We start from the raw sequence: 12,550 nt of genomic DNA, 5'->3' as shown, positions 1-12,550 counted from the left end.
CACTGTGTCCCTTCCTGAAGAATGGCTTCCACTGAGGCCTTTTCTGATTAGATTTTGGTAAACAGCAGATGTGTCTTGGTTCAAGCTGGATTTTCTAGGTCGGCCACTGCCAGAAGGCTAGTAATAATAAAGTGGCAAAAGTTACCGTTTAAAATTGGCTCTTTGCTAAATTGTCTGACATGTATAGATGTGACACCACTTCAGCCCTTGAGTTCAGTAAATTTTTATGCTTGAATAATTCATAGGTCAGTGGTAAGTGGCTTAAGATAAACAACAAACAAAAAGAAAATGTTTTCCTTTGAAAATGACTGTGGACAAGGACAAGACTAAAAACCAGAAAAGCTGGCAAGGTGTGCATTTAGTATATTACTTTAGTTCAATATCTAACCTTATACAGTGGTAGGCTTGAGGATTAGTTAGCAGTAGTCTATAAAATGCTGCCAGTTAATGTTACAGATTGCTGCTAGAGCTAACCTATGCTTCGTTCATCATATCATTTTATTTTATTTTGTCATGTTTGTGTATTCTTCAGTATTGGTGAATAAATCGGCTGGTCTACACCTCACCTCTGTCTCCTGTCATCTACTTTAATCCATTTGCTATTGTTCATCGACATCCTAACAAGAGATAAGCAAAACTCTAGTCTTTATCTCAAACAAGTCACTGGTGACCTGCTGTTTGTTGTGACTTTAAAAATGCTTTGATGGTCTTGTCTGTAATGGTCTGTAAAGCCTGCACCAGTGTCAAATCAAATCAAATCAAATCACTTTTATTGTCACATCACATGTGCAGGTACATTGGTACAGCACATGTGAGTGAAATTCTTGTGTGCGAGCTTCACAAGCAACAGAGTTGTGCAAAATACAAGAATGGCTACATCTGAAACTAATAAATATATGTACAATATATAATAGTATATGCATTTCTGGATGTGTATACTAAATATTTTTCTACGTGTGTGTGTGTGTGTGTGTGTGTGTGTGTGTGTACACATATTTTACAAATTAAGTAGAGTAAACAATAAAAAAAATATATAAAAATATACAGAAAAATATACAGAGTTGAGACATGATAAAATATATAAAAATATACAGAGTTGAGACATGAATATACAGAGTTGGGACGTGTCTGTTGGAAAACATATTAATTTATTGCTCGTGCAATTTATTTGGCCTTTTCAAGGGAAAAAATTACACTGATTATGTAGAAGTCTCAATACAAATACTCATGCATCAAATTCGATGCACAAGGCTTTAAGGCTTTAAGGGGTTGACTGAAACAGAGTCAAAGCCTGAAAGAAAAATCTTTACACAAGGTTTGTACAAAGATTGACAAACAAGAGAAACTAATAAGCAACTCTAGTTTAAAGCCTAAACCCAGCATTAGCAAAGCCCTTATCTTAAGGCCTTCTAGACATGTGCTCAGTCTGCTCATTGGTGCTAGCTAACATATTTGGAGACATTTTCAAGCTGTCCCTTTCCCAGGCCACTGTGCCCACTTCAATCCCACCACTATTGTGTCCTTTCTAACACTTTTCACTGTTTGCATTTGTTACTTTTACTTTAGCTGTATTTTTTTTATCTCATTTATTTTAATATTGTTAGAAGTTTTATTTCATGTTATTTATCATATTAGATTGTTTTTATGTGTGCTGTGTGAAGGAACTCCAGTAAAATAAGAATTTCATTATACAGTATAAACTCAAACTCTGCATGTGCATATAACAATAAAACTACCATTTTTACTTCTACCAACAAAAGCGTTTTGTACTTCCAGAAAAAAAAGCAACTTGTTATTTCTAACCTAGCTCTCCTGGAGATTATCAATGGGCTGGAGGTTTTCAGATGTTATCCAAAGACAGTCAAAAGGCAGCACGTGAACAAGACAGAAGACCAAAACATAGCAAGGCATACTACTACATTTATATTCATTTATTCCATCGCTAAGGACCAGTGTTGGTCAAGTTACTTGAAAAAAGTAATCAGTAACTGATTACTTCCCCAAAAAAGTAATTAAAGTTACTGAAAAGTTACTTTACTGATTACTTATTTTCAAAAGTAATTAATTACTTAGTTACTTAGTTACTTTTTAAAAACACGATTTACAACCTGAAGAGGTGATAAAGCGATAGATCTTTCAGCCCAATTCTACTTTTTCTACATAATCCATCATACAAAATGTAATAAAATGGAAAAGTCTTTTTTTAAAACTTGTTTTATCAGTTTTAATCTTTTAACTTTATGCATCAAGCAAAAATTTAATTATATGCAACATTCTCTGACTGGAAGAAATTTGTTTAATATTTAAACCTATTTTCTGCACATTCCAGCGCATAATTTTCTTTTTTTGTGTTTACACTCACTCTTTCAAATAGATGCAAGAAAAACACAGCAGAAAATAAATTAAGTCAAAGACTAGCGGTCCTTTTGCTCTATTTTCACCTGTAAAGCAGGAGTAGGGTAGGCGGAGGTTTACCCTGGTGCAGGTGTGCCGCGGCGGTCAGTTGAAGAATCCGCGAGTTTCTCTGTGAGTTTTCCATTACGTCGTTGCACACTCGGTGCTTGCTTGGAAGTTTAGGGTTTTTTTTCGCTGTAAAAATAAGTTTTCTTCCCACGCACAACGGACACTAATGTTTTTGTCACTTTTTATGGAATCAAACTTAAAGTAAGGTCAGTACTTTCACGCTTTAAACGCTGCACGCTCATACTCTCTCCCACACTCGATATATTATCCACTGTTGATCTGCACACAGCGGTTGTCATGAACGTCGCACTTGCTTACGTCACTGTCATGACACATTCTCGCAAAAAAAAATCACGGTTTTAGTAACGCAGTAATGCAGCGTTCCTACGGGAAAGTAACGGTAATCTAATTACCGTTTTTGCAATAGTAATCCCTTACTTTACTCGTTACTTGAAAAAGTAATCGGATTACAGTAAGTAACGCGTTACTGCCCATCTCTGCTAAGGACAGATAAACTATTCATAAGATTACTCTAACATCTGATTGTGAAGTCAGTTATATTCAACCAATGTAGGCAAACTTAACATTATAGGAACAGTGGTTACAAACTTGGAAATAATTTTGTGCACACAACTTTGGTGTATCTGGCATTCCAGAAACCTGCAGTACGTTTCTGTTGGTATGATCCTTTGATGGTAGAACTAGAGTCAGGTGACAGTCATGTTTAATTCCTACATAGCTGAGCTCTCATTTTACTTCTAGTGTCTTCCTTTTTCCTTTCAAACACTGCAGCTGCTGACTCAAGCATCATGATGACATGGGTTTGGTGTGTCCTTTCAGTGCAAGCATAAGCTGTGATGAAATCTACAGCAACAGTTCATCACTGTGACTCAGTCAGGACCTGTGTGATACCTCTCATGGTTGCTCTATGTGTCTGGAAAAGAAGAAAATACGCTGCTTTATTGAAATGTGAGGATGCTACAAGTTTCTTCTAAATGGGCCTAATGTACTTTTTTAAGAAGCACATTCTGGGATATTTATTCAAGCTGCATCTATGTCTGACATTATACCTCAATATGGTAAATGGGCTGGTTCTTACATAGTACCTTTCTACACTTTCTGAGCATGCAAAGCACTTTACACAACTTGCCTCATTCGCATAAGCACATTTTTTTCTATATATATTTTTTAACTGCTTGTCTGTGTCTGTGCTCTGTCTAACATTCACACTCCGATGGATGCATCAGAGTGCAACTTAGGGTTATTATCTTGCCAAACGGTACTTGGCATGCAGACTGCAGTACCGAGGGACTGAACCATCAAACTTCTGATTAGCAAATGACCTGCTCTACCTCTTGAGCTGCAGCCAGCCCCACTGATTTTGTTTTTCCTTGAGATTGTTTTATGTCCCTTTGCAGCTGATTTAGGAATTTGGAGGACTGTTTTTATATCTTTAGTTACTATGAGTCTTTCCCCTTTTTTTTGCATTTGCATTTTCTTTTTCTGCATCTTTCTGTAGATCATCTGAGCTATGCAACATTCTCCAAGGGCTATTGTGCCAACTTGGTCTGTGATGATATTCTATAATTCAGCTTTGTCTATTAATCTTCTAACATTTGATTTCTTGAGAGCAAATGGTATCCAGCTGCTAATTCCTACCAGTAAGCTACAGCTATCAAAGCTAATTTAGCTTCCACCAGACCTGTAAAAGCCCCAAAGTATCTAGAAATTTGCTGTTCCTGTTTTTGTTCTTAATATTTTTTTTCTTCTTTCGCGTCCTTAAAAATTCTGCTGTAAACAGTCCTGTTACTTCAGCAGCCTCTTACTGAAATCCTGGGACTAAGCTCCCAAATGACACACCCTTCCTTCTTAGTGCAAATGACTTTCACCTCCCCCTCACCTCACTGTGTCCGACTGGCTGCCACTAATGGACTGTTTTATGTGTTGGAGAAAAGGTTAGTTACTAACTGCAGATGCTCTCCTCTCAAGGGAGGAAAGGTGGAGGAATCCCTTCCCATGAAATATTCATCCACTCCTTTGACTGCATGCAGAACATAAGGATGAAAAAAACTCCTCTTCAGGAAAAAGTGAAAATAAATAAATGAGTGATAACAAGAAAATAGGGTAAAAGTCAGAAAATACATTTCATCCATGACTGGACAACAGCAAATGTGAAAAGCATATATTTAACAGGGGGACAGTTAACAGAAAGCATGTATGCCATACGGTAGAATGGGAAAAAAAGAAAAAAGTTTAAGGGCTAAAGAAATACAGATGAGAAGATAGAAGAAAATGGGGAACTGAGAGAAACAAAAGCAGATTATCTTGTACAGGATTTTACACTTCAGAAGAAGAAAAACGACAGCAGAGTTTTTCCACAGCTGATCCAACAGAAAGCCAGTGGAAATACAAACAATCAGTTTCTCTAGTTAATCTGCTGCAAACACACAAATACACAGAGGACTATACTATATCTGACTAAAAACTGAAGGAGGGGGAATATCTGCTGCTATTCAAAAAATAATATTTTCTTGTGACAGTTTTTCATTATTAAAATGCTAAACTTTCACCCTGAGTCAAGGAAAAAACAGCAGATAACTCTGCATCTTTGCTTCCTCGAAAGATGACTGAAGCTGCTGGATATTTATTCATTACAACAAATTTACATCATTACACCTTGTGAAAATTTTAGAATACATTACAAAACTCTTGTTAAAGTTTACTCATTTTATAGCGATTCATTATATATAGTGTACTCTCTTTTTTTTCTTTTTTTTTTTAAGCAGAATCATTTTAAGACAACACTACACTTGTTTGCAGGTTTCGAACATGAACACATAATTAACAGCTTCTGAGCTGGATGTCATTTTGGAGACAGTTGGTGTCATCTCAGTCTGATATAAGTTCAAATAGGACTCAGTCTGCTGACAGCTACGATTTCCCACTGAAAGAAAGCAGGAAGATCACACTTCTCCTGGTGGGGAGGCTCCAGGATTAACTGAACGGTGGTGAGACAGTGACAGACTGAAGAAAGCACAACAGCTTTTCACTGTCAGAGATCAAAACAGTTCTGTTATTCTCTCAATATCTTTTCTAAATGATGTGGTAATATCCTCAGCAAAATACTGAAATACTGAAAACTACAGCCTTAGCAGAGCATTTATTCTACCATTAGACTCAAATGCAAAAGAACCCACCGACCACTTTCATCACTCTCTAGATCTTGTTCTGACATATGGCATAGAAACTGTACATTTAACAGTATTCCTTAAAAACCCTTTTTTGTCAGATCATTTTCTAATAACATTTAAATTCACAGTAATGGGGAATACATTTTATCACAGTAGATGCCTTTTTGAATGTGCTTTAAATAAGTCTAAGAATTGCTCCACTGTTATCTTCTTCCATGCTATGTGCCAACACAGAGCAGAACAGCTACCTGAATGCTACTCCCACAGAGGTCGATTATCTTGTAAATAGTTTAGCATGTTTACTACTATTGTGGCTCCTCTGACAAAGAAAGTATTTGACTCCCTGGTATAATTCTCAAATGTGCATCTTAAAGCACAGATAGCGAAGATGGAAGCAAAGATAACTAGTAAGCTGCAGAGGAAATCTCACTAATTTAGTGACCACCTCTAGTCTTAGTCATAGGTTATTTGTATTCTGTTTCTTTTAGTTTTCATGTCCGATGTTTAGCAACGTCTTATTTTTGTTAGTCTCTCATCTTGTGTGCTCTTTATTTCGTGTGCTCCCCTTGCTTTGTCTGCCATGATTCGTTTTAGGTTCAGTGTTCCCCACTTGTTTCCAATATCTGCGTTATCTCTGTGTATTTAAACCTTTTCCCTAGTTCCTTGTCATGTCATACTGTTTATTCTCTGTGCATTACCAGTGTGTTTTCCCATGCTTTGATTTATGAACTTCATTTTCTGCCACTTCCCATTTGGATTTTTGGACTTTGTTTCCCCCTGTTGCCTTGATTTTGTGTTGCTTCTTTATGCTACTCTATCTTAGAGTCTCTATTTGGGTCCGCATTCAACACATCATGTGACATTTGTGGGTAGCTTGCTCTGGTGGTAACAATGAGCAGTCAGGCTGCAGCAGCAACAGACAGCTGTCGGGATGCAGAGTTGAAAATTCAGCATTGGGTTGCAGGACAAAGGAAGAAGCACACATCTAAGCTGCCTGTTAGGGTTAGTTCATATTGCAAATTTTTCCTTTGCTGAGAGTTTATCATTGAAGCTGTGAGACGTAGAGCCAGAAGCCAAGGCCTTGGTTAAAATGTAATCATCTATAAAAAACTAGTTGCTTCAGCCTCTTATATGAATTACAGGATGCCATTACAGACACATGACAAAGGACAAGGGTCGGCTTTAAACATCTGAACCTTTCCTAGCAAAGCTCCAAAGCAACAATGACGTTTTACCGAGCTTTATCCAGGGATGGAGCATTCAAGACTAGTTTTGTGATTCCCAACCAAACTCTAAAAAAAGAGTAAGCCATTATTTGGTGGGGAGTTGTGTTGGGTTGACCTGTTTACGCTAACATGCTCTGAGAAAGAGGAAACATTTGAGAATTTGCCCAACTCCACAGATCACGGATATTGTGGGACATCAGGAATTTCACTGGAAAAACAAAGCGGACATTTTTTCACATTTTTGCAATATACTGAATGAAAGGAAATACAACAGGAATGTTGGGGAATGTTGACTGAATAGTGATAAAATGTTGTTTTTACTATTCTTGTTTCATATTTTTCATTGTCTAATTGTGAGTATTAGCTTACTGTTACCAGTAGAGCAGTTTGTGAAGAGATACAATTAAAACTAAGTTCATCTTATTGCTCTGGTCTTCTATAACCGTTCCAGTTTCTCATGTGGCCCCTTGGGAAAATTACCTGCTTACCTCTGTCCTAGAGTCATGTAATATCATTCACTGAAGTGGAAGCACCTCTCAGCAGCACAGGAGAGCAGCTGGTGGCCTTACAGATGGAAAGTCTCTCTCCATCGGCCAGCTGTCACACTTTTACAAAGATTAAGAAGATGGAAGGAATTTTTTTATTTTAAAGTTTTTCTGGATTTTAAAGGTTTTCATTTTCTAACCACACAATGAAATATGCATTCATTCATTCTCTGTGTATAATTTGCAATATTATCATCAGCTTGCTTTTTTGTTAATTACTTCATGATAAAATTCAAACCAGACACTTGTGATTTCTGTTGCATTGTCCAACATTCATATATTCAATTTAGCATGTTGAACTAGTGTTAAATAACAGCAACTGAGTAACCTCACAGAGGCCTGATCTCAGCATCGAGTGCCAAAAACTGCAGCTCTTCTAATGATCACTTTGGGCTGGTCCCAAAAGTGAGTCAATCCAAATAGACTGCCACTTTAAATGCCCAACTTTACAGCAGAAGAGCACGTTTACAGCTCCTACAAAAAGTATTTTTCTCTCTAACGTTCCCCAAGCTTAAAGTTTACATTTTAAGATCGTTTTATACTGGCTGGCTGGATGTTGACACTGGCAGCTGTAACTGCTAACTGTCTGCTAGGTTTCACTACAAACGTGAGTCACTACTATGGAGCCTATGAGTCCATATAACTTAGCACTTCAAACTCTGATCTAAATATAGTCACTACTGTTGTGTCATAGCAAGAAGGTCCAAGTTTTTAATTGTGGCAAGACCCTTCTGTTTGGAGGTTGCATGGTTTTCCCAAGGCTGTGCAGATTTTCTCTTTCAATAAAGAATTTGCGAGTTTTCTGCTTAGAAAAGAAATTAAATAATCAAGGCTTGAAAATAGTTCATTGTGGCTAGATTAATCTTTTATAGGTACTGTAGAAAAGACAAAAGACACTGAGATAGCCTAAAGCCAGATGATTTTTCAGTTTCTGCTTTTGTTAAATAACAATTATTCAAATATCCTCACTTGATGAGTGTTTGGTAAAGGCATCAACTCAAGGGGGATATGGGGGTTTCATCAATCTGACCCTGAACTGCTCACCACGCTACAGTCAGAGCTGCAGTTGTTGTCATGGAGACAAACTACATAAGGTGGTCGTGGCAGCAATCCTGTGTTATGTTGTAGTTGAGCAGGTCTCTATGGCCCTCAAGTTACCCACATTAGTAACATCTGGCAATATCTCAGAAGTTGGATCATCAAATCACAAAGAAAACCACATTACAGGGTGCAGGGAGTTACCTCAGAGATAAACCTATTTCCACTTTTACCACCTTCATTGTCTTTTCTCTTTTTCCTTTGGACAGACACTTCTTTCCTCTTCTCTTTCATAGGGGCTAAGGTGAAAAGTCATGTCGCTCAATACATGAGCAGGGCCAAGAAGGGAATTGGCATTGGCATAGAAACCAGGGGGGCAAAACACCAGCTACTGGTAGATAGAGGAGTCAGTCAACACTGTAGGACCAGACTGGTCCAAGTTAGCATTACTTGGATTGACTACCAGAAAGGCTATGAAATAATGCCTCACACATGGATCTTGGAAAACCTATAACTATACAAGATCAACAGGATAAGAGCCTTCATTAGAGAAATGAACATTTCTATGGTAGTTTAATTTTAATGGACAGAGAAAAAAATATCAATTAAAAATCCAAAAACCAAACATTTTCATAAAAGTTATAAATTGATTTGCAAGTTATTGAGTAAAATGAGTATAATAACAAGCTATTTTGATTAAGATTAACATTGCTCCCATTCATATCTCAATAACAAGACCACAGTCACCAAGAACACCATTATTAACACAATACACTGAATGGATTTAAATTTTGCGCTGCCCATCTCCTTTCTCATGAAAACACACGTACAGACCAATCTTAGGTTTGTGAGTGAACCCCTAAATAATTCAGAGAAAGCTTGGGAGAAACTCCTGTGTTCAAAATTGAGATAAAATCAAAATCGTGCTCTTTGGCACCAGCTTGATCCCCCATGATTGGAGGAAGAGAAATGCTTAGTGTTACCCAAAGAACACACACAGTCAAGCACAGAGTTGAAAATGTTTAGCAGAGAAACAGCTAAAGTTTCTCTGCTAAAGGTACAGAACAACTTCACCACATTGACAGGCCAAGGGATGTGACCATGTACTGTAACAATTTGGAACAGAACCTCCCTCCTTCAACCAGAACACTAAAGACAGGTTTGTGTGGGTCTTCCAGCATGACAACAACCCAAAACAGACAACCATGCCAACAAAGGAGTGGAACCACGTTAAGGTCATGCAGTGTCCTACCAAGTCTCCAGACCTCAGCCTTATTGAAAGTCTGTTGAAGGAAGTGAAGCTTCAGGGTGCCAAGTTCCCGCCAAAACACTTAAAGGATTTAGAGAGTTTCAGCTAAGAGGAGTGGGTTCAATCTACTCCTGAGGTGTGTGCAAACCTCATGACAAGAATTGTTTTACCACTGTACTTGTCAGTACATAATACCGTCCCTATTATAATAATTATGCAATACGATGTTGCAAACATGCAAAGAACTGCATGTTGAGAAAGCCTGGAGAACTATTCTAGAACTAAGACTGATCAAAGAAATTACGAGCAAGCTTTCTTGAAATTTCAGGTTGAACTTAAAACATAAAGGTGGTCATACCGTTACTGAGATTCAGGCTTGTTACAAACTGTTCTTTACCTTTATATTTCTACTCATGTCTGCACATTTCAATAAATAGCTCCATCCATTTTCCTTTTTCCAAGCAAAAAATAAAGAAATCAGGGGAAGCAAGAGACTTTTGCACAGTATTGTAAATACATATTCACTCTGTTAATGAAGCCATTTGCATGTGCAGCATCGTGTGTTTGCAAAGTGACAACAGCAGCATAGATGACACCTCACTGAGCCCACACAGGAGCCACAGCTGCTCTCTGCACAGTTATTAATCAGATGCTTTTAAAAGCCTCCATCGCAGCCATTTTTCATCATTAGTACAGCTGCCATCATTTGCGCAGAGATTACAGCAGTGTTGCAAAGCCAGATAAATGTGTCAGCAATAAAGCAACAAGGTGATAAAGCAGAATACATGACAGATGGAAAATGAAAAATGTAATTACATTTAAATTAACTTTTTCTAGTCATAGTTCTTCTTTTTACTGTAAGTCATGCACAGAGAAATAGCTTTTTCTCTTATAAACTGAACTATATATAATAATTCAGCACTTGCTTGAATATCATATCATAAATATCAGCAAAGTATGTTCGTGACATTTTGGACATATAATAAATAGAGTGCCCTTTGTCACGAATCCAGGTTTTGCACCCAGTGTTTTCAGTTTTGGACGCTCTGTTTCTGTCAAACAGAAAATGTCAATATTCCCCATGCCCAGTCGTTGTTTTTGTTAGGTCTTCCATGTCCATAGTCACTTTTGTCTTTGTTTACTTTGGTCTGTCAAGTTTATCTGTTTAGTCTCCATCGCAGTGTTTATGCTTCCTGTGTTATTTTAATGGCCTCTCATCTCAAGTGCATTATGTTCAATTTTGCTTCCCCTCTTGCTTGTTAATTGATTCTATTCACCTACGCCTTGTTTTCCCCAGCTGTGTCTCTTTCCCTGATTACCTTGTGTGTATATTTAACCCTTAGTTTTCCTTAGTTCTTTGTCATGTTGTACTGTTTGTCTGCCTGCGGTTTTCCCCACGTTTTACCTGCTTCAGATTACTTTTGAATCCTGTTTGCTTCAGCCACCAGGATCTGCTGCCTGACCTGAATAAAGGTGAATTTTTTCGTTTGTTCAAACCTGTCTTGGAGTCTGTATTTTGGGTCCAAATTCTACATAAACTATGAATCCCCTTCCTTCTCAAAATAAGATACAAATAGAACAAAGAAGAACAATACACTATGGTGTGTATATATGAACAAATGTATAGTGTGGGTGGGGTATTCTGTGGGAGGTGTTTCGGGAGTATGGGGTGTCTAGTCCATTGCTATTAGCCGTTCAGTTCCTATATATAAACATTGTGGGAGCTCGTTCTGCATTGCCGGCAATAAGTCAGGAACATTAAGTTGTTCCCAGTACATGCTGAACTCCGGCACTGATTCTTTTAATGCTTTTTATGTACAGAATGTCTTGCCATGTGGTGGAAGGCTTCCACTTTGGTGGCCTCAGAATCTTTCCGCTTTTTGAAGATGATATGGTTCTATATGCTTCATCAGATTGTATCCAGCTCAGATTTGAGTGGTGCACAGCTGAATGTGAAGCGGTGGAAATGAGAATCAGTACCTCCAAGTCTGAGTCCTCAACCATGAAGGGGTTGAGTGCCTAATCCAAGTCAAGGATGAGTTGCTGCCAACAGTGGAGGAGTTTAAGTAACTCATGGTTTTGTTCATGAGTAACTGGAGAAGAGAGTGGGAGATCGACAGATGGATTCAGGTTATGGCTGCAGAAAAGTGGATGTTGCATTATTCCGTTGTGATAAAAAGAGCATGAAAGCAAAGCTCTCAGTATACTGGTTGATGTATCTCTCTGCTCTCCCCTATGATCACAAGGTCTGGGTAGTTACTAATAGAATCAGACTGTGGATACAAAGTGGCAAGGGCCATCCACCCATAGAGACAGGGTGAGAAGTTTATCCATCCGGAGGGGTTCAAAGCAAAGCAACAACTCCCCCACATTGAAAGGAGCAGGTTGAGGTGGTTGGGGCATCTGAAAGGATACCTCCTGGGTGCCTCCTGGGTGAGAGGTTATAGCAATGTCCCACCAGAAGGAGGCCCCCTTGTAGACCCAGGACTTGCTGGAGAGATTATATCTCTCGGCTGGCCTAGGAACAACTCTGTGTTTCCCCAGACAAGCAGGAAGAGGTGGCTAGGAAGATGAAAGTGCATCCTATTTCAACTAATCATCTGTCATATGTTTCTAGAACTTGATCGGAATCTACCTGTGGTAAATTATGTTTTTCAGTAAATACAGATACAATTTGAATGTCAGAGCAGAAACCAAGCCATGAGGTCTCTATATTTTTGAGACAGGATTTTATCAAGGTACAGATCTGGGAAAGAATACCGAAAAATATCGTCATTTTCCAATGAGCGCAGTGGCCTCATCATTTATTATCCATAAATGGAAGAAGTTTGGAAACAC

The 12,550-nt window shown here is 38.2% G+C and overlaps 1 protein-coding gene across 3 annotated transcripts in view; it reads right to left on the bottom strand.

Annotated features, from left to right (window-relative positions):
- Positions 1-12,550, bottom strand: part of LOC146570210 (metabotropic glutamate receptor 8-like) — a 149,994-nt gene that overhangs the window by 56,872 nt on the left and 80,572 nt on the right. The gene's annotated exons all lie outside the window — the stretch shown is intronic.

Source organism: Mchenga conophoros, linkage group LG7 (genome assembly GCF_057382185.1).
Source record: "Mchenga conophoros isolate Kocher_MC1m ecotype Shallow Benthic linkage group LG7, M_conophoros_male_GT1.1, whole genome shotgun sequence".
In the NCBI taxonomy this organism is placed as follows: Eukaryota; Metazoa; Chordata; class Actinopteri; order Cichliformes; family Cichlidae; genus Mchenga; species Mchenga conophoros.
This window is presented reverse-complemented; position numbering and strand designations above follow the sequence as displayed.